The sequence below is a fragment of the Staurois parvus genome, unplaced genomic scaffold (genome assembly GCF_062004578.1).
Source record: "Staurois parvus isolate SC_StPar_1 unplaced genomic scaffold, SC_StPar_1.0 ptg000145l, whole genome shotgun sequence".
Taxonomy (NCBI): domain Eukaryota; kingdom Metazoa; phylum Chordata; class Amphibia; order Anura; family Ranidae; genus Staurois; species Staurois parvus.
Genome location: NW_028317941.1, coordinates 14848542 through 14872928, shown reverse-complemented (window position 1 = coordinate 14872928; position 24387 = coordinate 14848542). Strand labels below are relative to the sequence as shown.

General features: G+C 41.2%; 1 protein-coding gene and 1 long non-coding RNA gene across 3 annotated transcripts in view; one reads left to right on the top strand and one right to left on the bottom strand.

The window, feature by feature from the left end:
* The window catches only part of POLA1 (DNA polymerase alpha 1, catalytic subunit), a 472294-nt gene that overhangs the window by 383780 nt on the left and 64127 nt on the right, over positions 1-24387 (top strand). The window lies entirely within an intron of this gene.
* Positions 16003-16680, bottom strand: LOC149464939 (uncharacterized). The gene is made up of 2 exons (XR_016312278.1): positions 16382-16680; positions 16003-16276 (listed from the first exon to the last, which is right to left on the bottom strand). It is a non-coding gene; the product is annotated as an uncharacterized LOC149464939 (long non-coding RNA).

Genomic DNA, 24387 nt, shown 5'->3' with positions numbered 1-24387 from the left:
TGGTCCCACCCTAGGGGTAAGTGCTTGCTTATCCTCTCATGGTTGCTGTCCTGAAAGACGGGGAGGGGAAAAAGCAAAGTTACACTTGCGGTAATGCCTTTTCCAAGACAGCCCCAGTTAACCACCCTTTTTATCGTTTTTTTTTTTTCTGTTTATATGGTACTGTTTTTTTGCTGTTTATAAGGGTGCTGTCCTGAAAGACTCCTGGAAAAGGCGTTACTTTGCTTTTTCTTCTCAGTCCCATGTTATATTATTAAAGCGCACAGTAAAGCAGCAGTTAATATTATTTGTAATTTGGTTTAAAAAAAAAATGGGCTGCTCAGTCTAAAATGCCTGGGCCTATTTTTTGTCCCAGTCTGGGCTTGGTTAGGTTCCTCTTCTTTTTATTTATTTATTTCTTGCTTGCTTGCCTTCTTGGACAATGAAAGTAGAGCAACTGACAGGAATTTCACTTTCTCCTCCTTTCATGATGTTTCCTGTCAGCGCATATACAGCAAAGCCTGGTCAGCTACTCATGCTGACCCTCCCACTGCCAGTCCATTTGCTGGATTATAAGAAGTCAATATTAAGACAAATGCTTAGTATGAAAACTAGTTGTGTTAACAAAAAAAAAAAAGAAATATATATATATACACACACAGTTAAAAGAAAAGTATGTGAACCCCTTGGGATTACGTGGAGTTTTGCATGAATTGGGCATAAAATGTGCTCTGAACGTCATCTAAGTCACAACAATAGAAGAACACAGTCTGCTGAACATAATACTACACAAACATTAGATGTTGCCATGGTTTATTTGCACATAACATGTAAACATTCACAGTGCAGGGAGGAAAAAGTATGTGAACCTTTGGACTTAATAACTGGTTGACCCTCCTTTGGCAGCAATAACCTCAACCAAACGTTTCCTGTAGCTGCAGATCAGACCTGCACAACGATCTGGAGTAATTTTGGACCACTCCTCTTCACAAAACTGTTTCAGTGTAGCAATATTCTTGGGATGTCTGGTGTGAATTGCTCTGTTAAGGTCATGCCACAGCATTTCAATCGGGTTGAGGTCAGGACTCTGACTGGGCCACTCCAGAAGGCGTATTCTGTGCTGTTGCAGCCATTGTTTTTGTTGAATTACTTGTATGCTTTGGGTCATTGTCCTGTTGCATCACCCATCCTCTGCGGAGCTTCAGTTGGTGGACAGATGGTCGTACGTTTTCCTGCAAAATGTCTTGATAAACTGTGGAATTCATTTTCCCATCAATGACAACAATCCGTCCAGGCGCTGAGGCAGCAAAGCAGCCCCAAACCATGATGCTCCCTCCGCCATGTTTTACAGTGGGGATGAGGTTTTGATGTTGGTGTGCTGTGCCTTTTTTTTTCTCCACACATAGTGTTGTGTGTTCTTCCCAAACAACTCAATCTTTGTTTCATCTGTCCACAGTATATTTTGCCAGTAGTGGTGTGGAACATCCAGGTGCTCTTTTGCAAACTTCAAACGTGCTGCAATATTCTTTTTGGACAGCAATGGCTTCCTCCGTGGTGTCCTACCATGTACTCCATTCTTGTTTAATGTTTTCCTTATTGTTGATGTGTCAACAAAAATGTTAGCATGTGCCAGAGATTTTTGTAGGTCTTTAGCTGACACTGGGATTCTTCTTTACCTCATGCAGCATTCTGTGCTGTGCTCTTGCAGTCATTTTTAGAGGATGACCACACCTAGGGAAAGTAGCAACAGTGCTAAACTTTCTCCATTTGTAGACAGTCTGTCTTACCGTGGATACATTAACATCAAGGCTTTTGGAGATACTTTTGTAACCCTTTCCAGCTTCATGCAAGTCAACAATTCTTGATCGTAGGTCTTCTGAGAGCTCTTTTCTGCGAGGCATGGTTAACATCAGACAGTACTTCTTGAAACCAGTAAACCCAAAACAGGTGTGTGTTTTTTAAGGGCAGGACAGCTGTCAGCAACACATCCAATATCATCACACTGATTGGAGTCAAGGTTGGCTCACTCCTGGCTCCAATTAGCTCTGGGAGAAGTCATTAAGCTAGGGCCTCACATACTTTTTTCCTCCCTGCACTGTGAATGTTTACATGTTATGTGCAATTAAATCATGGCAACATCTAATGTTTGCGTAGTATTATGTTCAGCAGACTGTGTTTTCTATTGTTGGGACTTAGATGACGTTCAGAGCACATTTTTTCCCCAATTCATGCAAAACTCCACGTAATCCCAAGGGGTTCACATACTTTTTCTTGCAACTGTGTGTGTGTGTATATATATATATTACACACTGCTCAAAAAAAGTAAAGGAACCCTTTGAAAACACATGAGAACTCACTGGGGGAAAATATGCTGGATATCTACTGATATGGACTGGGTAATGTGTTTTGGGACGTAAGGATGCCCCATCGTTTGATGGAAATGAAAATTATCAACCTACAGAGGACTGAATTTTAAGACACCAGGAAAATCAAAGTGAAAAAAATAATGGTGCAGGCTAGTCCATTTTGCTGAAATTTCATTGCAGCAACTCAGAATGGTACTCCGTAGTTTGTATGGCCCCGACGTGCTTGTATGCATGCCTGACAACGTCGGAGCATGTGCCTAATGAGACGACGGATGGTGTCCTGGGGTATTTCCTCCCAAATGTCAAACCAGGGCATCACTGAGCTCCTGGACAGCCTGAGGTTGCAACCTGGTGGCGTCGGATGGAACTAAACATGATATCCCAGAGGGGTTCTATTGAATTTTGGTCAGGAGAGCTTTGGGGCCATTTAATGGTATCAATTCCTTCATCCTCCAGGAACTGCCTGCATACTCTCGCCACATGAGGCCGGGTATTGTCGTACACCAGGAGGAACCCAGGACTCACAGCACCAGCATAGTGTCTGACAATGGGTCCAAGGATTTCATCCCAATACCTAATTGCACTCAGGGTGCCATTGTCTAGCCTGCAGAGGTCTGTGGGTCCCTCCATGAATATTCCTCCCCAGACCATCACGGACTCACCAGCAAAACGGTCATGCTGAATGATGTTACAGGCAGCATAACATTGTCCATGGCTTCTTCAGACCCCTTTCACGTCTGTCACATGTGCTCAGAGTGAACCTGTTCTCATCTGCACAGTGGCGGGCCTGCCAATTCTGGTGTTCAATGGCAAATACCAATCAAGCTCCATGGTGCTGGGTAGTGAGCACAAGGCCCACTAGAGGACATCGGCCCTCAGGCCACCCTCATGGAGTCTGTTTCTGATTGTTTGGCCAGAGACATTTACACCAGTGTCCTGCTGGAGGTCATTTTGTTGGGCTCTGGCAATGCTCATCCTGTTCCTCCTTGCACAAAAGTGAAGATACTGGTCCTTCTGATGGGTTAAGTACCTTCTACGGCCCTGTCCAGCTCTCCTAGAGTAACTGCCTGTCTCCTGGAATCTCCTCCATGCTCTAGAGTCTGTGCTGGGAGACACAGCAAAGCATCTGGCAATGGCACGTATTGATGTACCATCCTGGAGGAGTACTGCCTGTGCAACCTCTACAGGGTCCATGCTACCAGTAGTGACACTGACCCTAGCCAAATGCAAAACTAGTGAAAACAGTCAGAAAAGATGAGTAGGGGAAAAAATGTCAATGGCCTCCACCTGTAAAACCATGATATCCCAGAGGTGTTCTATTGGATTTAAGTCAGCTGAGCGTGTGGGCCAATGACACCAATGATGAAGCACAATTGCCCCCACTGACACCAACGATGAGGCACTATTCCTTCCACTGACACCAAAGATGGGGCACTATTCCTTCCACTGACACCAATGATAGGGCATTATTCTTCCCATTGACACCAAACATTGGGCACCATTCCTTCCACTGACACCAATAATGAGGCAATATTCCTCCCACTGACACCAATGATGGGGCACTATTCCTTCCACTGACGCCAATGATGGGGCACTATTCCTCCCACTTAAACAAATGATGGGGCACTATTCTTCCCTCTAATATCAAAAATGGGGTATTGTTTACTCCCACTGACACCAGGATATTTGCTACTGCTGTTGACCACAGTCCGAGCCCCCTAAAGTTGGAAGGACCGTAAACTGGCCATTTGTTTAGAAAGTTTGGAGACCACTGGTCTAGCCTGTGGAGGTCTGGGCGTCCCTCCATGGATATGCCTCTCCAGACCATTACTGACCCACCACCAAAATGATCATGCTGAACGATTTTACAGGAAGCATAATGTTCTCCACAGTTTCTCCAGACCCTTTCACATCTGTCACATGTGCTCAGGTTGAGCCTGCTCTCATTTGTGGAAAGTACAGGGTGCCAGTGGCAGACCTGCCAATTCTGGTGTTCAGTGGCAAATGTCAATCAAGCTCTATGGTGCCAGGCAGTGAGCACAGGGCCCACTAAAGAACGTTGGTCTCTCAGGCCACCCTTATGAAGTCTGTTTCTGATTGTTTGGTCAGAGATATTCACACCAGTGGCCTGCTGGAGGTCATTTTGTAGGGCACTGGCAGTGCTCATCCTGTTCCTCCTTGCACAAAGGAGTAGATAGATACTGGTCGTGCTGATGGGTTAAGGACCTTCTACAGCTCTCCTAGAGATACTGCCTGTCTCCTGGAATCTTCTCCATGCGCTTGAGACATTGCTGGGGGACTCAGCAAAGCTTCTGGCAATGGCACGTATTGATGTGCTATCCTGGAGGAGTTGGGATTGCCTGTGCAACTTCTATAGGGTCCAGGTATCGTTTCATGCTGACCCTAGCCAAATGCAAAACTAGTGAAAAATGGTCAGAGAAGATGAGTAGGGAAAAAATGTCAGTGGCCTCCACCTGTAAGAATCCTGTGAATCAGGGAGCAAAAAAAGTCATGTCTGTGTTGCCACGCAAGGGAATAATAGTGTATTTTCAATAAACACTTATTTTGAATTATTCCAATGTTTACCTTAAAATAAAGCTGTCAGTATTGAAATACAGGGGCTACCTTGCTTACCACCTTCATAAAATTCTGGTAGTTCAGCTGTAAAGCGATCAGCTAGTTTTACTACTTTGGGTCACTGATAAGCAAAGGAAGAACCCTCGATTTGCAGGATTTTTCTAGACCGGGGGTGAGCAACCATGGAGAGGTGGAGATCTACCTGACAAAAAGGTTGAAGAGGACCAGGGTACAGCATGCTTTTGGATTTTTTATTTTTGTTTTGGTTTTTTTAGGAGATAACCTAGCAAGGCCCCAATAAAAAGGAAGGTTTGAACAAGTTTCTGAGTAGGTTAAAACAAATGTTATTATAAAAATATAAACATATCCTACCCTTTTGCTTCAATGAGAAACGTGGCTTTCACTTTCATTCATAGTCTTTCTAGCCTTGGATCTGGAATAGCTTGCTGGTTTGAATTATCGCCAGGCTGGTGTGCTGGGGTCTAGGAGTTTGAGCTGGGTTTTGCCTGTCAAAGTAGGATTTGTTTCTGCTTGAACATTGCAGGGGTCAGGAATATGGGCAGTTCAGAGGTCAGTAGTATGTAGTGCACTTAAAGTAACATTTAAAGATTCAGGGTTTTTGTTTTTTTTTAAAAACTTACCTGCTCTGTGCAATGGTTTTTCACAAAGCAGCCCCGATGCACTAATTCTTGGGTGCTCCTGGGTGTGTATTTCTCTGAAACAGTCTAAAATAGTTTATAATTTACCACTTTTGAGTGCATTCTGGTCATTTGGGAGGTTCTCCTGTGCTTATCTTTAAAAAAAATCAGACGTTTTTTAACCTGTGTTTTCCAGCAGTCAGTTTCCATCGTTCAGAAGTGTCCCATGTACATGGGGCCTAATAGTTCAAAATAATTTTCTGTCCCCAGCTTAAATGGAAATCTATTATTTCCCTCAGTTTGTTATTACATTGAAATCTATTATTTCCCTCAGATTGGTATTAAATATGTACTAGACCAAATGCAGATCTCTGTCATACAGCACTGAATAAACTTGGAATATTTACACCAAGTCCCATTAGCAGCCCCCATTTTATGTTTTTGGGTTTTTTTTAACTACTTTGCTTCTCATGTGCAAACATTCTTCCCAAATCCTTTCAACCTCACCTTCTGTCACACACTTTTAGCTTTACATGGAGTGCAGTTGAATGCCTTGCCTGTCTTACCTTTGCTTAAGCATAAAGAGTACTGTTTTCTGTGTTAAATGGGTAGTGACAGTGTCTCTTTAAAGATCACCTCATCGACCCACGTAAGGGTGTCAGGGTTTCATTAAAATATATATAAAGCCTTTTATAAACTTGTATTAAGACTCTTATGATAGGTTCATAAAGTGTTCCACATAAAACTTAAACCACCAAAAATTCATGCAAAGTACATTTTATGCTTCTATTTAGTGGAAGTCACTTAAATGCTATAGCTCCATTTCTGCTCCAAGGTCTGGGGGTTGATACTCCTGCACGGCTGGGTGGGGGTGCATGTTGTTACAGATATCAATAAAAACCAGCGCAAACCCACATAATCAATTGCATTACTCAACTTATTAAACAAACAAAGACTGTGACAAAAAAAAACACTTTTGTGTTAGTAAAAATTAAATTATAAAATATATAAAAATAAATATATAAATATAAAAAATTAAAATTCATAAGTCCAGTGACAAAAAAATCCCAAAAACTTAAGTAGACAGTCCCGTGACAAAATAAATCAATTAATAATTAAATTATAATTTTCATTGGATTCTTCCGTGCCTTTGATCCCTTCACCATCCACCAGTGCAAAAACCAACATTAACCGCACTCACCAGATATTAGTGAGTCACACGCCTTTCAGGAATATTAAGGGCTCCTGGACCCCCTTTACTTTTTATGAGACCTCCAAATGCTGCTTCCTCTTATTTCTGGGTGCCTCTTCTGCTTACTCCTCTCACCGAATCCCCCAAGGAAAATCAGGAAGAAGAAAAGACCATAGCGTGATACCGTAGTGGTTTCTCCTCAAAATAATCTCTCCAGACCACTCACATTTTAGCGGGGTATAACCCGCATTTTATTAGAAACAACAATGATTTTCTTTCAAAATGATCCACTTTCCAAGTACAGCGACTTTGCATAAAGACCCCACAGCCTGGTATACAGCAGGATGGCAGACCTCAGATGCAGACTCATCCACTATGCTAAGATGGCCTCTTGGAACGCACCGCTCGGCGTGCGTTCCACTCACCGGAAATGACGTCAGACGCCGGAACAGGCAACCGGAAGTGCGTCAACGCGTTTCGCCCCACCCACAGGGCGTTATCAAGGTCTTGATCATTGTTGTTTCTAATAAAATGCGGGTTATACCCCGCTAAAATGTGAGTGGTCTGGAGAGATTATTTTGAGGAGAAACCACTACGGTATCACGCTATGGTCTTTTCTTCTTCCTGATTTTCCTTGGGGGATTCGGTGAGAGGAGTAAGCAGAAGAGGCACCCAGAAATAAGAGGAAGCAGCATTTGGAGGTCTCATAAAAAGTAAAGGGGGTCCAGGAGCCCTTACTATTCCTGAAAGGCGTGCGACTCACTAATATCTGGTGAGTGCGGTTAATGTTGGTTTTTGCACTGGTGGATGGTGAAGGGATCAAAGGCACGGAAGAATCCAATGAAAATTATAATTTAATAATTTAATTATTAATTGATTTATTTTGTCACGGGACTGTCTACTTAAGTTTTTGGGATTTTTTTGTCACTGGACTTATGAATTTTAATTTTTTATATTTATATATTTATTTTTATATATTTTATAATTTAATTTTTACTAACACAAAAGGTGGTTTTTTTTTGTCACAGTCTTTAAGTTTGTTTAATAAGTTGAGTAATGCAATTGATTATGTGGGTTTGCGCTGGTTTTTATTGATATAAGTTTTTTTGGTTTTTGCACCTGTGTACAGCAGCATCTCACGGGGAATTGTGTGTATAATAGGAGAGTCCTGGGCGCTGAGGTTTTGTCTTTTTTACATGTTGTTACAGATGACTACATCTACACCATGAGCCAACACAGGTCCTGTAATGCTGGCCATAGACGGATCAAAATGCAGCCAGTTCAGCAGTGACCAGACAAATTTCTCTCCACCTATGGTCAGTCTTCTTCAGTAGCATTCGATCTACTGGTCGATGGTTTACTGTCTGGATACACTGATACAGCAGGGAGGAATCCCCCTCCACCTCTTGATTGTGTGGATAGGGGAATTGGTTCAGTTTTTGGGTTTCTTTGCGCAGCTTGTTGGCTGAGCGAAAAAAAACTGAGCATGTATGGCTAACTTAAAGTGGTTGTAAAACTTTTTTTTTTTTTTCCTCTCTCTTCATTATTTTAACAAATATGTTATACTTAACTGTTTTGTACAATGGTTTTGTATAGAGCAGCCCCGATCCTCCTCTTCTGGGGCACTCGTGCATGCTCGCTCCCGAGATGCCTCTGTCTGTAAGACATACAGAGCACAGCTCAGCCCCGCCCCCACTCCTTCGTTGGCTGTGATTAACAGCAGCAGGAGTCAATGGCTACTGCTGCTGTGTTTCAGGCAATTAGTTGAGAGAGACCTTGGAGAGCTGAGGCTCTTGTGCACAGCGCTGAATCTCAGTCAGGCTCAGTTAAATATTAGGGGAGAACTGCACTCTGAAGGTTTTTTACCTTCATGCATAGAATGCATGAAGGTAAAAACTTTCAGCCTTTAGAACCACTTTAAGTCTCAGAAGAGGAAGTGATGCAACCTGACCACTAACAGATCTGCTTCCATGATTAGCATTGTTCTAAAAGGAACAGGAAGCCCTGCATTTTGGACCAGCAGAATCCCAAGAAATTTTGTCTGCCTTTTACAACATGAATGCATAAATGAAAGCATTATATGTACTACAATGGGACAGAGTAATTTAGTCCAAAAGTTTTCGCTTTTAGGTTTACATACGTTTTAATGAGGAAATAAGGTTGTGCCCATGTATATTTCATCATTATAAACTGTACACGTTGATACAGTCATGGCCGAAATTGTTGGCACCCTTGATATTTTTCCTGAAAATCAAGTATTTCACACAAAAAAGGTATTGCATTAACACATGTTTTGCTATACACATGTTTATTCCCTTTGTATGTATTGGAACAAATATAAAACAGAGGCAGAAAAGCAAATATGACATAATGTCACACAAAACCCCAAAAATGGGCTGGACAAAAGTATTGGCACCCTTAACTTAATATTTGGTTGCACACCCTTTGGAAAACATAACTGAAATCAGTCGCTTCCTATAACCATCAATAAGCTTCTGACACCTCTCACCCGGAATTTTGGACCACTCTTCCTTTGCAAACAGCTCCAGGTCTCTCTTATTGGAAGGACACCTTTTCCCAACAGCAATTTTAAGATCTCTCCACAGGTGTTCAATGGGATTTAGATCTGGGCTCATTGCTGGCCACTTCAGAACTCTCCAGCGCTTCTTTGCCATCCATTTCTGAGTGCTTTTTGACGTATGTTTGGGGTCATTGTCCTGCTGGAAGACCCAGGATCTTGGACGCAAACCCAGCTTTCTGACACTGGGCCCTACAGTGCGACCCAAAATCCTTTGGTAATCCTCAGATTTCATGATGCCTTGCACACAGTCAAGGCACCCAGTGCCAGAGGCAGCAAAACAACCCCAAAACATCATTGAACCTCCACCATATTTTACCGTAGGTACTGTGTTTTGTTCTTTGTAGGCCTCATTCCGTTTTCGGTAAACAGTAGAATGATGTGCTTTACCGAAAAGCTCTATCTTGGTCTCATCTGTCCACAAGACGTTTTCCCAGAAGGCTTTTGGCTTACTCAAGTACATTTTGGCAAACTGTAGTCTTGCTTTTTTATGTCTCTGTGTCAGCAGTGGGGTCCTCCTGGGTCTCCTGCCATAGCGTTTCATTTCATTTAAATGTCGACGGATAGTTCGCGCTGACACTGATGCTCCCTGAGCCTGCAGGACAGCTTGAATGTCTTTGGAACATGTTTGGGGCTGCTTATCCACCATCCGGACTATTCTGCGTTGCAATCTTTCATCAATTTTCCTCATCCGTCCACGACCAGGGAGATTAGCTACAGTGCCATGGGTTGCAAACTTCTTGATAATGTTGCGCACTGTGGACAAAGGCAAATCTAGTTCTCTGGAGATGGACTTGTAACCTTGAGATTGTTGATATTTTGCCACAATTTTGGTTCTCAGGTCCTCAGACAGTTCTCGTCTCCTCTTTCTGTTGTCCATGCTTAGTGTGGCACAGACAGACACACAATGCAAAGGTTAAGTGAACGTCTCTCCTTTTTATCTGCTTTCAGGTGTGATTTCTATATTGCCCACACCTGTTACTTGCCCCAGGTGAGTTTACAGGAGCATCACATGCTTGTAACATTCTTATTTATCCGCAGTTGTGAAAGGGTGCCAATACTTTTGTCCAGCCCATTTTTGGAGGTTTGTGTGACATTATGTCGAATTTGCTTTCTTTCCTCCCTTTTTTTGTTTTGTCCCAATACACACAAAGGGAATAAACATGTGTATAGCAAAACATGTGTTAATGCAATACGTTTCGTGAGAAATACATGATTTCCTGGAGAAATATCAAGGGTGCCAACAATTTCGGCCATGACTGTATATTACTTGATTATCGGTCCTAGCTTTTATTTAGACCTGTATTTCTTTGGAATCTTGACCCACCAATTCACGAGTTCATTAATTATCCAACTTTTTTCTTTTGTTATATTTAAAAGCAGTTTTTTTTTTTCTGAATTCTCTGACCAGTTTAAAAAATTTGCCCTACATGACCTCTATCTACGTCATAATTTGTGAACCCTATTGTCTGATATGTTACAAGTACCTGGATTAACGTAGTTCTAAAGACAGAAGATTGTTTACCTTCATGCATTCTACGCATGAAGGTAAAAAAACCTGGGTGCAGCTCACTCCTCAGCCCCCCATATCCTTTCCTGAGCCCCATCATGCTCCAGTAATGTGCATGAGAGCCTTGGCTCTCCTGGGTTTCTCTCTCCTTATTCGCTCACACAGCAGCGGGAGTTATTGGCAGCTGCTGCTGTCAATCACAGCCCGTGAGCCAATGAGGTGGGGGTGGGGCCGAGCCAGGCTGTGTGTGAATGGACAATGTCTATTCACAGGAGCGTGACTTGGTAGCGAGCAGGAGGCTTGCTGTTGGGAGCATTCGCAAAGGGGTAGGAGCCAGGAGCATTGGTGGAGGACCCAAAAAAGGATTGTGGCTGCTCTATGCAAAACCATTGCACAGTGCAGGTAAGTATAACATGTTTGCTGTTTTTTTTTTCTCATTTAAATTTTAGAATCACTTTTAATTCAACAATGATTAGGTAGGGAAAGTCTGAAAAAGTTTTGTGACTTTGTCATAGACAACAGAATTATTTTTTTTTTGCTTCGAAACAGGTACATTTCAGATGTAATTTTCAAGTGCATGTTAAAATGAATTTCTGTATATATTTTAAAGGTTTAATTTTATAAGAATGAAATGGGGGGGGGGGTGAAGAGTTTATGTACAACTTCCAACTATAAATGTGTTTGTATGTTTCTGTGTTTTAGGTTGAACTCTAGGCACGCAGCTAAAAACTCCCTTTAAATATTTATATGTACTGTATATCTGCTAAAGGATTGTAATTTTTTTTACTTCATTTTGTGGTCCAGAATTTCTTGCCAGTCAGAGCTTTAGCCTCCACTTCTGCAGCTTAGTTAGGACTCCCCTGATTGAACCATTGTGGAGGAACACACTGCTTAGATCAACACTTTCTCCTACTGTCTGTCAGTATGTTCACTGTGAGCACATGTGCACCATAACAGAGCCAGATTGCTTCTATTGTTGGCCTTGCCTCTCCCAGATTGCTACTTCAAGGAACAACATCATGAGACATCTCCAGAGGCTGCCATTGTTTAACTGTCCTTGATGCTTTGACTTCAGTGCTGTCTGAGTCATTGACCTGAAACAAGTATAGAGATAAGAAGTTCTGACACTTTCCTGACACTCATTTACAGAATAATTGTTCCAAGAATGTGATTGGAAATTACTGAAATCACACACAGCCAAGCATCTCACATTTTCAGAAAAAGCTTTGCTATGGCATCCTTCATTTCAAAATAACACAAGTCGCATTTAAGAATATATTTTATATTGAATATACTGCTGATTTTATAGAGAGAGAGAGATGTGTGTCTAGAGTTTAGCTTTAAGTGTTTATTATTGGTCTCCATGCTTATAATCTTTCTATATAGGGTACACAAATATGTACTGTATAAATGCTGCTTCACCTCCAGATGCTTGTACACTGTTGGTATCACTTGGAGATAAACATCTGCAGCATTAAACTTTGACCTTATACAGCAGTTGCACTGTGCCAAATTGAGTAATGGCAAATGGCGTGCATGCTCATCCTCTAACAGCCAAATGCAACCAGTGGCACTTCCCCGAAAATAAATTACCCGAAATTTGCAGCGCATTCATATTCAATTTCATCACAGCAGATGCTCATTAGTATGTTGTTATTAATTGGTATTCACTTTAGGTTTTGTTTAAAATGAAGATAATAATTAGGTTTTAATTACTGCATCACTCTGAGGAGGAGAAGGGAGTTGAGAAGTGACTGGGAATGCAGAAGTATTTTCACATGACATTGCTTAATTGTATTCAATCTTTATTCTTTGCTTGGGTGTAGTGTGGGGAGGGGGGTCTTTGTTTAGAAGTGGTTCTATGTTTATAGATGCTACAATACCTGTTTTTATTTAGGATTTGTAGAGGGTGCACCTATGTCATTGTTAATACATTTTTGGATTTAAAGTGTTCTAGATTACTCTTTTTTTTGTCTCATTGAATACGTTTGTGCGCCCTTCATACAGTAATATGGTTCAGAGAACAATGGCATGCTGTATCCCATCAACCAATCTGAAAACATTTATTCCAGTTTAGTGTTGACAAGCTAAGAAAAGACTGTTCCAATCAGTTGCTGTCCTTGCTACACACCAATACTTTCTTCATTGCAGTATTAAATAGGCCCCGGTGTACTGCATAAGTTGAGTCCTCTATAGAACAAAGCATTGCCTAACTAGAAATGAATATTCTCAGAGGGTAAGGTTTTAAAGTGGGTATTTTAAAATGGTTTTCAAAATAACATGATTAAAAGAATCGGGGTGCTTAGTGGAACCAAAGCAGATTTCCAGGAAAAGAAAAATGTATAAACTGCACATGTAAAATTGTAATCAGGAAGTAATAGAGGCTGGGTTTGTTGCTGGTGAGTGCTTTTCCCAGTAGCTCCATCAAGTGTGTTCTCAGGTAGCTCTGTCACAGTGCAGTAGGGAAAGAGTCAATTAATTCTTGTTCTAAGCTTTCAGCTTAATCATATTTGACAGTGAAAATCTAATAGATTCTTTTGTTTTCACCCATCTTGCTAATTGCAAAATGTGCCAGTGAGCAAAAGTACAGGAGGTGTTGATGAAAAAAAAAAAAAACTATATTACATTTTCCCTATCCATTTAGGCAGTGACTTTTAATTAGCCCATCTACTAATATGAGGTCGCTAAACTCTCTGTTTGATGCTTTATTTCTTCATGTGACTTGCCTTTCGTTTTGCTTCAGTTGGTTGGCAAAGGTTGTTGTATATCCATTACTCAGAACCACAGCACTTTGCATTTCTGAATTGACAAGCAGCTATATTGACCTAGCGCTTATTATGGGTCAACAACTGCGTTAACCAACGGAAGGACTGAGGGGCAATTAAAATGAATTGGCAAAAATATATCTTCCTAATTTACTCCAATTTGTTATTTATGCTAACATTGTATGGCTTCTATGGTGACACTAAACAGAATGGACCCAATAATGGCAATTAACATGAAAATATAATGGCTAATCAAATTGACAGCAACTGTTTCTCATCATCTCCACACACAATACATTATCAAAACAAACTATTATGAAGGAGGTAATTTCAGTGTTCTATTCAACCTGCAGCATGTGTGCAGTCAGGGAGATGTGTACCCGCAATTACTACTGAATCTTAAAAACTAAACAAATAACTTAATCACTGTCCCTTTCCCCCCTCCCCCCTCTATTTCTCTCTCTCTCCTAATGTAGCAATCAGGATTGCCTAAAAATAAATGTGTAGTGATATATAATGTGATTTTTCAGCATATTTACAAAAGGATAATTTATGGCAGAGGGACTTTTTTCTACTGGTAAATAGGGGGTTGGACGTGCAATTGTTTCAACAGTGTATTTAGGAAGGAGGAATACTAGTGGTACATATTAAACTTTGCAGATAACTTTGGTCACCTTTTGCAACATGGATCTTAGAAGCTTTCCTTCAATCATGTTGGTATTGGGTTGCTTTACTGTTCCTTTTGACAAGCAGCGTTTATGCTGGCCACAGTCATGTACAACTGAATGAATGAATCAGTTTACCCATTTTTAGACATCATAAATGCGTTACTTTTCTTTTTTCTGCCTTTTGTTCCCAATATTTTCACCTGATAATCCTGCCAGTAACACTTCCTGTCCGAGGGTTATTATGCTCACTCACTGTATAGTTTCTGTGGAGGAACAGGGTTGGCACTCTAGGACAGAAGATGTTTTAGGACTTCGAACTCCCCTTAGCCCCATGTTCACATATGTGCAGGCTGGTTTTCACTGCATGATTTCTGCCCCCTCTGGTATGACTTTGTTCAGTGGTTCTGGTGCGAATTGTTAAAGTGTATGACAATGGAAATCGTGCCTGAACCAGGTTCAAAATTGTACATGACGCATCGCTGGATCCAAGGTGAGTGTAGTTCTGCTTTAAATGCGGCACCTTGGGGTTCCTAGTAGTAACTGTGTTTGCCATTAGAATTATCCTTGTTAACCTGTAAAGCCCCCTTCTATCCCTTGCCCAGGTTGTACATAATTGTCCAAATCGAGTTCAAGTGGTTATCCCTTCCACCTGGCAGTATTAGGGTCATCAGTTTAGAATCTCAACCATGGCATGGAAATAGGTGAGGGGGTATACAAATAGATACACGGAGAGGGTAGTTATGGTAGATGAGACATCTTGACAGCATGCACCCAGTAAAAGCAGGATAGGGACGTGTTGATCCACGCGGAAAGCAGGTGTTGTTGGTGTTAAAGCAGAGGCGGATATTGGCCCAGTAAAGAGAGAGAACAAATTTTTCAAGAGAAATAGCCATTAAATTAATTTCCTCACTGATGATTAGATTAATTGCACATATCAAAGCTTATGATTTACTTACCCTGTCTTGCACTGTTAAACAGGATTTTTTTAAGGCTACATACACAAGGAAGCAATTAGGCATAAAGACAGCCTACTTAGAAAAAAAAAACATGTTTTCCTGTTGCTGGGAAGCTGCAGGTGGGGCATACAGCCAGCCATAGAAGTGAATTGCTTTACGCCCGTGTACATGCTAATTTTTCTCTGCATTAGTGTTTACCCATGCGTACAGTGTATTTTACCGGCTGTGTTTGGGAAATTGTCATATGCACGTAAGTGCGATGCATAGAAGCATCAGCATTTATATGATTTCAGGGGTGCAAAGCGATTCACTTCAATGGCTGGCTGTATGACCCACCTGCAGCTCCCAAGACACGCTAGACCTTGTTTATGCCGAACTATGTAAGTGTGCACGGTGTCTAAAATGTATCTCCACTTTACTTGTATTTGCACTTAGTGGGCTTTGATACCTTCCTCCGATTACCCTGACAAGTCACATGCTTGCCTTTCTCTGTTTCACCAAACATTCGCAATGTGTCTTATACAGTGTACAAATTTGGAATGGAGATTGTCTTCAAACTCTTTACAGTTGGTTCCCACTCTTGTACTGTGTATTTAGCTCATAGCCTGGAGTGATATTAAAGTGGTGGTAACCTTCTCTACAGTTTACCTACTTTTACCTTACAGGTAAACTTATAATAAAGCTTACTAAACAATATCGTAGTGTGACAAGAACACCCCTACCTAAAAAAGCAGGTTACTAGATGATCCACGCGGAGTAATATGAATTCAAAAGAATTTTTAACAATACTTTATTTGATCACATAGATCATAGGGAGGTTAAACATAAGCACGGTGTACATATGAAAAAAATAAAATCATGTTAAAAAACACTTAGCGTCTTCAATTTAGGGTCATCTTAGCAAATAGAGCACCATATAAGGCAGAGTTGTGTAATGATGCGATAGTTATCCTGGATTTCCGTGGGTTTCCCACTTAAATTCGAGTAAACCATGTGTTCAACAGGTGTGTTCCCCATATATGTCAGGGACCTCCTGGAATGTAAGAGCTGGAACACAAAAATACATAATGTATGTACAGGAATATGAAAGCCAATTCACATCCAAAAATCACCAGGCCTCCCTCCACATTTGTCAATGGATACTACTATTACCTTCTCAATAATGAGACTATCATGCCCGCTTCTCAAATGTAGGGACTTCCTGGATAGCCACCCCAAGTAAAACAAGGTCCACAGTACCAAATGATTCTGAGGATATATATAGAGAAAAATGGTAAATATATAGATCATAGGCATCAAGTGACCCCGAAAACAAAACACACACAAGATGTGGATATATTACCATCAATGAAGATCAAGAAGACTCCTGTCAACTTGAATTAGGATCAGGTCCTTGATGCTTTTTCAAAGATGCATATGGGGGTGAGGAGCCAGGTAGTCACAGTGCGTGGATTCCAAACACATATATAGTGTGTATATAGCATATAGCAGGCCGTAGATACCTAAGTTTAATATACCCAATACAGGGTTTCCAAAAATTGTTCAATTTGAGAAGGTTATTGCGGTTTTATAAGGATGTGGCTATGTCACAGCAAAGAATGCCTGAATAGGATAGCGTATATATATATATATATATATACATGTAGATTATCCTCCAAAGAGGGTTTCCAAAAAATTCCCCGAGTATACAGGGTAAATTAGGCCCATAAAACATGCCCTATTGCCACCACATAGACTCTATAAATCTCAACAGCCGTAAGCTTTAAATAACTTGCCACCGGTGGAAGGTATGTTTCCCTGAGGGGTTGCCGTTTTGCGAACCGCTGTAATAGTAGCCCAGTGGTAGTTCTCAGAGGGTCTTGGGCCTTCCTAGCAGGGAGCTGTGACACCGCCGTTCCTTCCCGCCTCGTGGGCGCCGCACCCAGTGAAGACGCCAAGCGTAGTGACGTCAATACGTTGACGCGTTTCGTCCGCCAATCACCGCAGACTTCGTCAGAACGTATCCACACTTATACAAGTGAGTCGGAGATATGCTAATGACACCGGTAATTTGTGTCATTTTTGGTGGCCTGTTTTTGCTTTATTGTTGTGTTATAATAAAGCTTACCTGTAGATATATTGAATATCTCCTAAATGTGCACTGTTGAGGAGATATTCTCTTTAAAGCCGGCACAGGCTCTCTGAAGGAATGGCATACCCGTGACGTTCCTTCAGAGTACTGTGCGTGGCCCGGAACTCCTGCACGCATGCGCGGGAGTGACATCATCGTGGCCTGGCCTGTCAGTCATTTCCTCCGTAGGTGAACAGCACATATTTTTTGAAAGATTCTGTTGCTCAAAGACTTGGACCCTGATTTGGTATCGTCATAATCATAAAGAGTAAACCAAGTAGTTTTTTGGGTTTTTTTTACAGGCCATACCTTCCTCTTGGATTGATAGATTCTGTCTGCTTGGTCTTTCAGTGTTAAAAAGCCAGCTGCCCTAGTTTAAAACCTGTGAGGATTTTGTTATGAAGAGCATTGTCACACTGCACTTTTCTTTTCCTGATGGTGTACTCAAATGTAAACGGCTCCTATGACAAGTCACATTTGCCCAAGCAATTTGAATAAATGTGCCAAATGCTTTAATCTTGTCCCTAGTTCATGAGCCACACACTGGAGCAGCCCAAAAACTGCGGCCTTCTGTGTGGTGAGCATATGTGCTACAAATAAAAACTTGCAATTAGATTTAGCCTTTTTTTAAAACATTATAAACGAATGCACTGTCCCTTTAAATAATGTATACACATATTAAACAAATAAGTGAAAATAAAGTCCCACGATTAATATACAAATAAGTAACACCTAAATACACCTAAATATCTAAATATAGGAAAACAAATGAAAAAGTCCCAAAATTGATCATGTAAAAAGTGCTCTGTGCTGAAAATTCATGTAAAGTGCTCCTTAGAAAAAGGCAAGCCTCTTACCAAACTGAAACTATCTCAAGCTATAGAGATCAAACAAGCATGTACATCCAAACTGCAGCCTGGCACTCTCATCGTCAGACCCCCGGAACGTTAAATACATTCATCAAAGGAGTATATGGTCCCACCAGGCTCTAGCATCTTATGTCCTGCAAGGAGGCATAGTTTTACACTGGATTACTGCACAAGTGTGGAAGAAATACACAGAGTACACCAAGATTCAAGGAAGAATATACATACCTCTTGCATTTATACAATAGTTGCTTATGCCGGAGCTCAGCATTAACAAAACCTTTACAGTCCTTGTTAAGGATGTGCCTGTTTTTCCTGTGTCCCTTTTGGATAAGAGGTTAGAATTCAAGGTACAGTTTTCTGTGGCTGGTCCTGCTATACAAACTGCCATTGTGCCAATGCCTGTGTCTGTCTTCAGTTGTCTGGTCCTAAAACATGGCTTGCAGCCCTCATTCCAATGATTGCATTTGTCCACCATCAGCTGGAGCTCTTGCCTGTAGCCTTATGCTACTGTGTAGATGGGTTAGCAGATACCTTTCTTCAAATATCCAGGATAAACCTCCTTTCAGTAGCATAAACAAAAACCTACAGCTCACCCTTTTGCCCTCCCTCCACTCTCTCAGGGTGCAAAGAAACACTCACCTTTTTGCAGGAAAAGTACTGAGCACCTATCAGCTGATCTAAAACTTTTTTTGTAATCCTCATAGAAACTTACAAGACAACCTTAATCATAGCTGGTTATGGTATATGTGAACACAGTTTTTAATATGTCTACTCCGCTCAAGGCAGGTACGCAATTCGATTAGTTGCAAACATATGGCAGGCAATGCAAAAAAAACAAACATCAGCTATAAACCAACATTACTGAAATTATAATAGAAAACTTCCAAAGCCTGGGCACTTTAGAAGTAAATGAAGTTAAATATAAGCCTAGTGTGGGATCCTGATATGTAGTCTGAAGATTCAGAGCTCTCTCTCAAGCAATTTTCTGCGATTATTCTGTCCTCTAGGATTCAGTGCTACCTTTTTTTATACGATGACAAAAAGTCATGTCCTCTCTATGTACACCTTTAAAATGACTAAACACAATAGAGATGGTAGAGACGTACCCAGACTTCCACAGTAGTGCTCACCAATCCAAGTACAGAGGTCTCTCATAGTGCATCCAATGTACCAAACATTACATAGGGAACAAATTGGAAACCACCTCCTCAAACTGATTAAATCCCATTCTTAGTTTTTTTTTTTTGGGGGGGGTTGACAAATTGCATTACCTGCTGCAATAACACACCTGTAGAAAGCTTTAACTGATAGCTAGGCTTTCTGAGCTTTTCGACTAAAAATTTGCAACCTTCCCTAAGCACTTCATATACCCATGAATCTGCAAATACAATAGGAAGGTTGCTCAATGTTAACTACATTATCATATGCCTTTTGAGTATGTGGCAACAAAAGCAGGTACACCTCTAGCATTCTATAAAGTTTTTTTTTTATTCTCTTTTTATTGTGAGTAGCATTATGTTGAATGAGTTCTGCTCTCTCATAAATGTAATGTAGCCATCTTAGGTTCGGGTCGCTCTTAAGATATATTTGCCTGAAGTTGGCGAAAAGTAGATGTGTGGACTACCTAATTGGTTTGATCTGCTAATAAAGTAAGCTATTAATATTTAAGTCACTTGGTCCTAAAAACATATAAACAGCACATTTAGATTGTCATTAATGTAAGACACAAAAAGGACTGTAAAAAAAAAAAAAAAAAAGTCTACCAGACCTCTCCATATCAGCAAGAGGTCATCTGTGAAGCGGCCATTGCATGAAGTAAATTTATAAATAGGGTTGTCACTTGCTACTATGTGGAGCTCCTCCCAGAAACCCATGTAAAGGTTGACAGGAGGGCAAAAATTTTGCCTTCCTAGATGCCACACATTTCTGCAGATAATGATGTGATCATAAAAATTATTGGCTAGTAGAAATTCCACCACAGTCATCAGAAAAGTGTAAATTCAAACCCACTATACTGTTTCATATGATATTGTAGCTCCTGTTAAGCAAGTGTGTGGAATAGAAGAATAAAGAGTTTTGATATCCAGTGTCACCCATGTTCTGTTTCAAATGCCACTTTTATGCATCAACATAAATTCATAAACCCAGTCTGTCAGAAGAGTTTGATCACCTGTTGACTTGGCACAGTCAACAGGCAGTTTAGTTCTTCAGTAATTTACAAAAGTTGAATCCAACACAATTTTGCTTCAGAAAATGACAGAGGAAGTATTTCCAGTCTTTTGCTTAAGCCTTCTCTCTGTGAAGAACTAACAGTGACTGAGGGAATATGGAAGAAACAGGAAGGGTCTAGCTTGGACTGAGCTAACTAGCAATAAATAGGAGGGGAGGACAGAGGGAGATAACAAATCACATAATTAAACAGGTTGTAATTACTCTTAACAGCCACTAGATGTCAGCATACTACAGAACCATAACCACCTGTTGTAGTTCAATACAGCACATAAATAATACATATGCTTGGAACACAACACTCCCCACCCACTCTCTTATGGGTCATTCGACTTGTGTACAATCAACCTGCCCATACATAGAGTAAAATTCATCCGGACCACCTGCTGAAACTTACCAAATTTTGATCCATGTATAGCTGCCGTAACATTTTATAAGCAGTTACAAACAAACCGTTCTTTTCCTTTTGTGATGGTTTTACATACATGAATAAAAGCTGACAATTGTATGCATGCCTGTAAGTGCTAAATGGTTTGGAGATTTACTAAAACTGGTGCAGCTGTGCATGGCAGCCAATCACTTTCTAACCTCAGCTTGATCATTTAAGCTTTGACAATAAAACCTTGAAGCCGATTGGTTTCTGTGCAGAGCTGCACCAGATTTTACACTCCCCATTTTTAATCAACCCCACTGTCTCAACCTTCTAACTGCCATTTTGTCTGAACAGCTTGGTCTGTTACCTGAAAAATAAGACTTACTGACTGGATCACCTGGTGAAATATAAATAAAAAAATAAATTAAATGCAGCCATCTAAGAATTGGTGAGCTGCAACTTAATACATTTTTGTTTTTGGGTTTAATATTCTTTGAAGTTTGAAAACAAAAAAAAAAGTGGTAAGGAGACGTGAAGCCGCAGCTTGTATATGGAAACCGACTGTTGTTGGTAACTTCAGAGCTCCCATAGGTTTGTTTTGATTTCTCTCATGTGAGATTAAGGCCTTTGGTTTGTGGTTATGGACTGTTTTAGATAGGAATGCAGTTGAATTACATAACCATCTAATTAGAAAATCCAGCTTTTGAATAACTGGAATCCTGGGGTCCTGGTCTACTGCCTTAGGCCTCATACACACAGGGCATTTTTGCAGCCACTTTTAGGGGCGACGGGTGTTTGTTTTGTACTAATTCAAATGGCCCTCTGTTATCCTATGTGTCCAGGCACACATAGACTTTTAGAAGCTTTTTGTAGGAGTAACATTTACCTGCAGGAAAAAAAAATACCAGAGCCAGTGAGTCCAGGAGCAGCAGCGTTTTGGCAGAAAATATGCTTGATGCGGCTAAATGTGTCCTAAATGCTAGTCGCTTTTAGCATTTGAGCATAAATTCATTTCAATGGCCAGCATAAATTATCATTCTGGCCAATGAAATGAATTGGCACCCAAGCGTTTGATGCGTTAGATGCTTTTACATGCGTCAGGCATTTTTTTCTGCAAAAACGCTGCTGCCAGGAGGGCAACTTCTAGGAGAGTTTTTTTTTTTTAACGTCCTGTGTGCCTCAGGCCTTAAAGGTGGATATCCAGCTTTTTAATTCTCCGGGAGATTGTCAAACTTCATAAGGCCTGTATTAAAGGATAACTTCACCTTTTAACAAAGAATAATAAATGCATTTTTTGCAGCTAAAAAATGTGCATGTATTATTTTTTTGTTTCTGAAACCTCTAAAACATTACACCAGATCACTGGTGCCATGCAGGTCTCCCCCTGACCTGTCAGTGTATTTGCTTGCTCGTACATCCCATACAGGCAAGCAGATACTTACTGACAGACTCCATGAACTACCACGGCGCTCCACAGCACCATGGTAGTTGATTGACAACTAAATGCCGACAGCCACAAAGTCTGTCAGAACTTGAAGTGTTCTCATTCACAGAACATTTTTTTAACCACTTGCCTACTGGGCACTTTCACCACCTTCCTGCCCAGTGCGGCTTTCAGCGCTGTCGTACTTTGAATGACAATTGCGTGGTCATGCAGCACTGTACCCAAAAGAAATTTGTAACTTTTTTTGAGACATCTTTCTTTTGGTGGTATTTAATCACCACTGGGTTTATTTTGTGCTAAACAAACTAAAAAAGACTGACAATTTTGGGGGAAAAAAGTTTTTCTTTCTGTTTGAAAATTTTGTAAATAAGTAATTCTTCTCCTTCAATGATGTGCGCTGATTAGGCTGCACTAATAGGTGGCACTGATAGGCAGCACTTATGGGTACTGACAGGCATTGTTGATGGGCACTTATAGGTGGCACTGATGGGTACTGACAGGCATTGTTGATGGGCACTGAAAGGTAGCTCTGATAGGCGGTAGTGATGGGTACTGATAGACTGCACAGGTAGGCGGCACTGATGGGCGTTGACAGACATCTCTGATGGGCACTATGTGGCATTGATGGGCACTGATAGGCGGCAGTGATGGGGCTTCACTGACAGTGTAGGTGTCCTCTCTAAGGAATTGCTGTTAACTGGCTTATACTGACCGATAACTGGCATTTCCGTGTACACGTTATCAGCTGTGACTGGACACAGCTGATCAAATGATAGAGCCTATGTCATCGGCTCTTTACCGCAAATGGTGATCCTCTGTGTCCTAGGGACACAGCACACCACCAATCGCCGCATACCCCGGGGGGCGCACATGTGCAGCTACAGCGGGAGGATGTCATATGACGTCCTCCCATAACAGGAGAGCTCCCACCCATCCTTTTCACGATACGGCAGGCGGGAGACGGTAAAGAACATTTTTTAAAATTGTGACAACTAGCGAGGAGGAGAAGGTCCCCCCCCCCCCCCCGCTAGCTGTCACAACGGGAATTGGGGGGGGGGGGGAGAGGTTGCGGGGGCTCATTCGATTGTAACATGTTACACCCTGAATATGAGTGTAATATGTTCCAAAAGGTGAACTTATTCTTTAAAATGGTAGTAAACACCTTTGTTTAAATTTTACGTACAATAAAGCTTACCTGTAGGTAAAATAATATCTCCTAAATGTGCACTATTTAGGAGATATTCTTTCTTTTCTAAAGCTGGCACATGCACTCTGAAGGAACAGTATACCCATGCCATTCCTTCATAGCTGTGTGCCATGGCCCAGGACTCCTGTGCACGATGTCATCGTAGCCCAGCCTGTCAGACAGTCGGAACTCACGCATCTGGAAAGAAGACCGGTTGAAGATGGAAGCCCCTGCAGCGGTGGCAGTGCGCTGCTGGAGGGCTTCGATTTAAGGTAAGTTTTACTTTGTGGGGTTTTTTTTTTTCTCCTGCGGTTTACTACCGCTTTGTTTTATGCAGGTTACATATTTAGCAAGGTTCAGTATATCCAATTCCTTCAGACCTTGTCAATACTGATATTCCTTCACCATTGCTAGAGGTGGTGATATTCTACTACCTGGTTTTTAGGTACTGTTACATCCCTGGACTTTGAATGGTTATACCAGGATGATGCCTACAGCTGCAGGCATCATCCTGGTATTGTTTTTTTTCAGCCGACGATCGGCTTTCATTTAAAAGCAATCCTAGTGGCTAATTAGCTGCAGGATTGCTTTTACAAGCAGCGGGAGATGATGCCCCCTCTCCCCCGCTGCCTTCCACAGCCTTCTCGGGCAGTGCCATCGAGGGAACCTGAGAATGCAGCCGGTGTTTCTGCAAGCTGACCATAGAGCTGATTGGAGACCAGAGTGGTGCCAATCAACTCTATAGTCTAAACATTTGGAAGCTACGAGCATTTCATCACTTCAGTTTTGCAGGATATAAACAGCGCCATTTGTAAATTGGGAAAGCATCTGATCACACCGATTTTGGTTTGATTAGATAATATAAGGGCAGAGGAGATATCCAGAGTCTGATAGACCCCAGATTTCTCAAAAAAGAATATAGGACAATGCCCATTGAAGTTATAGGG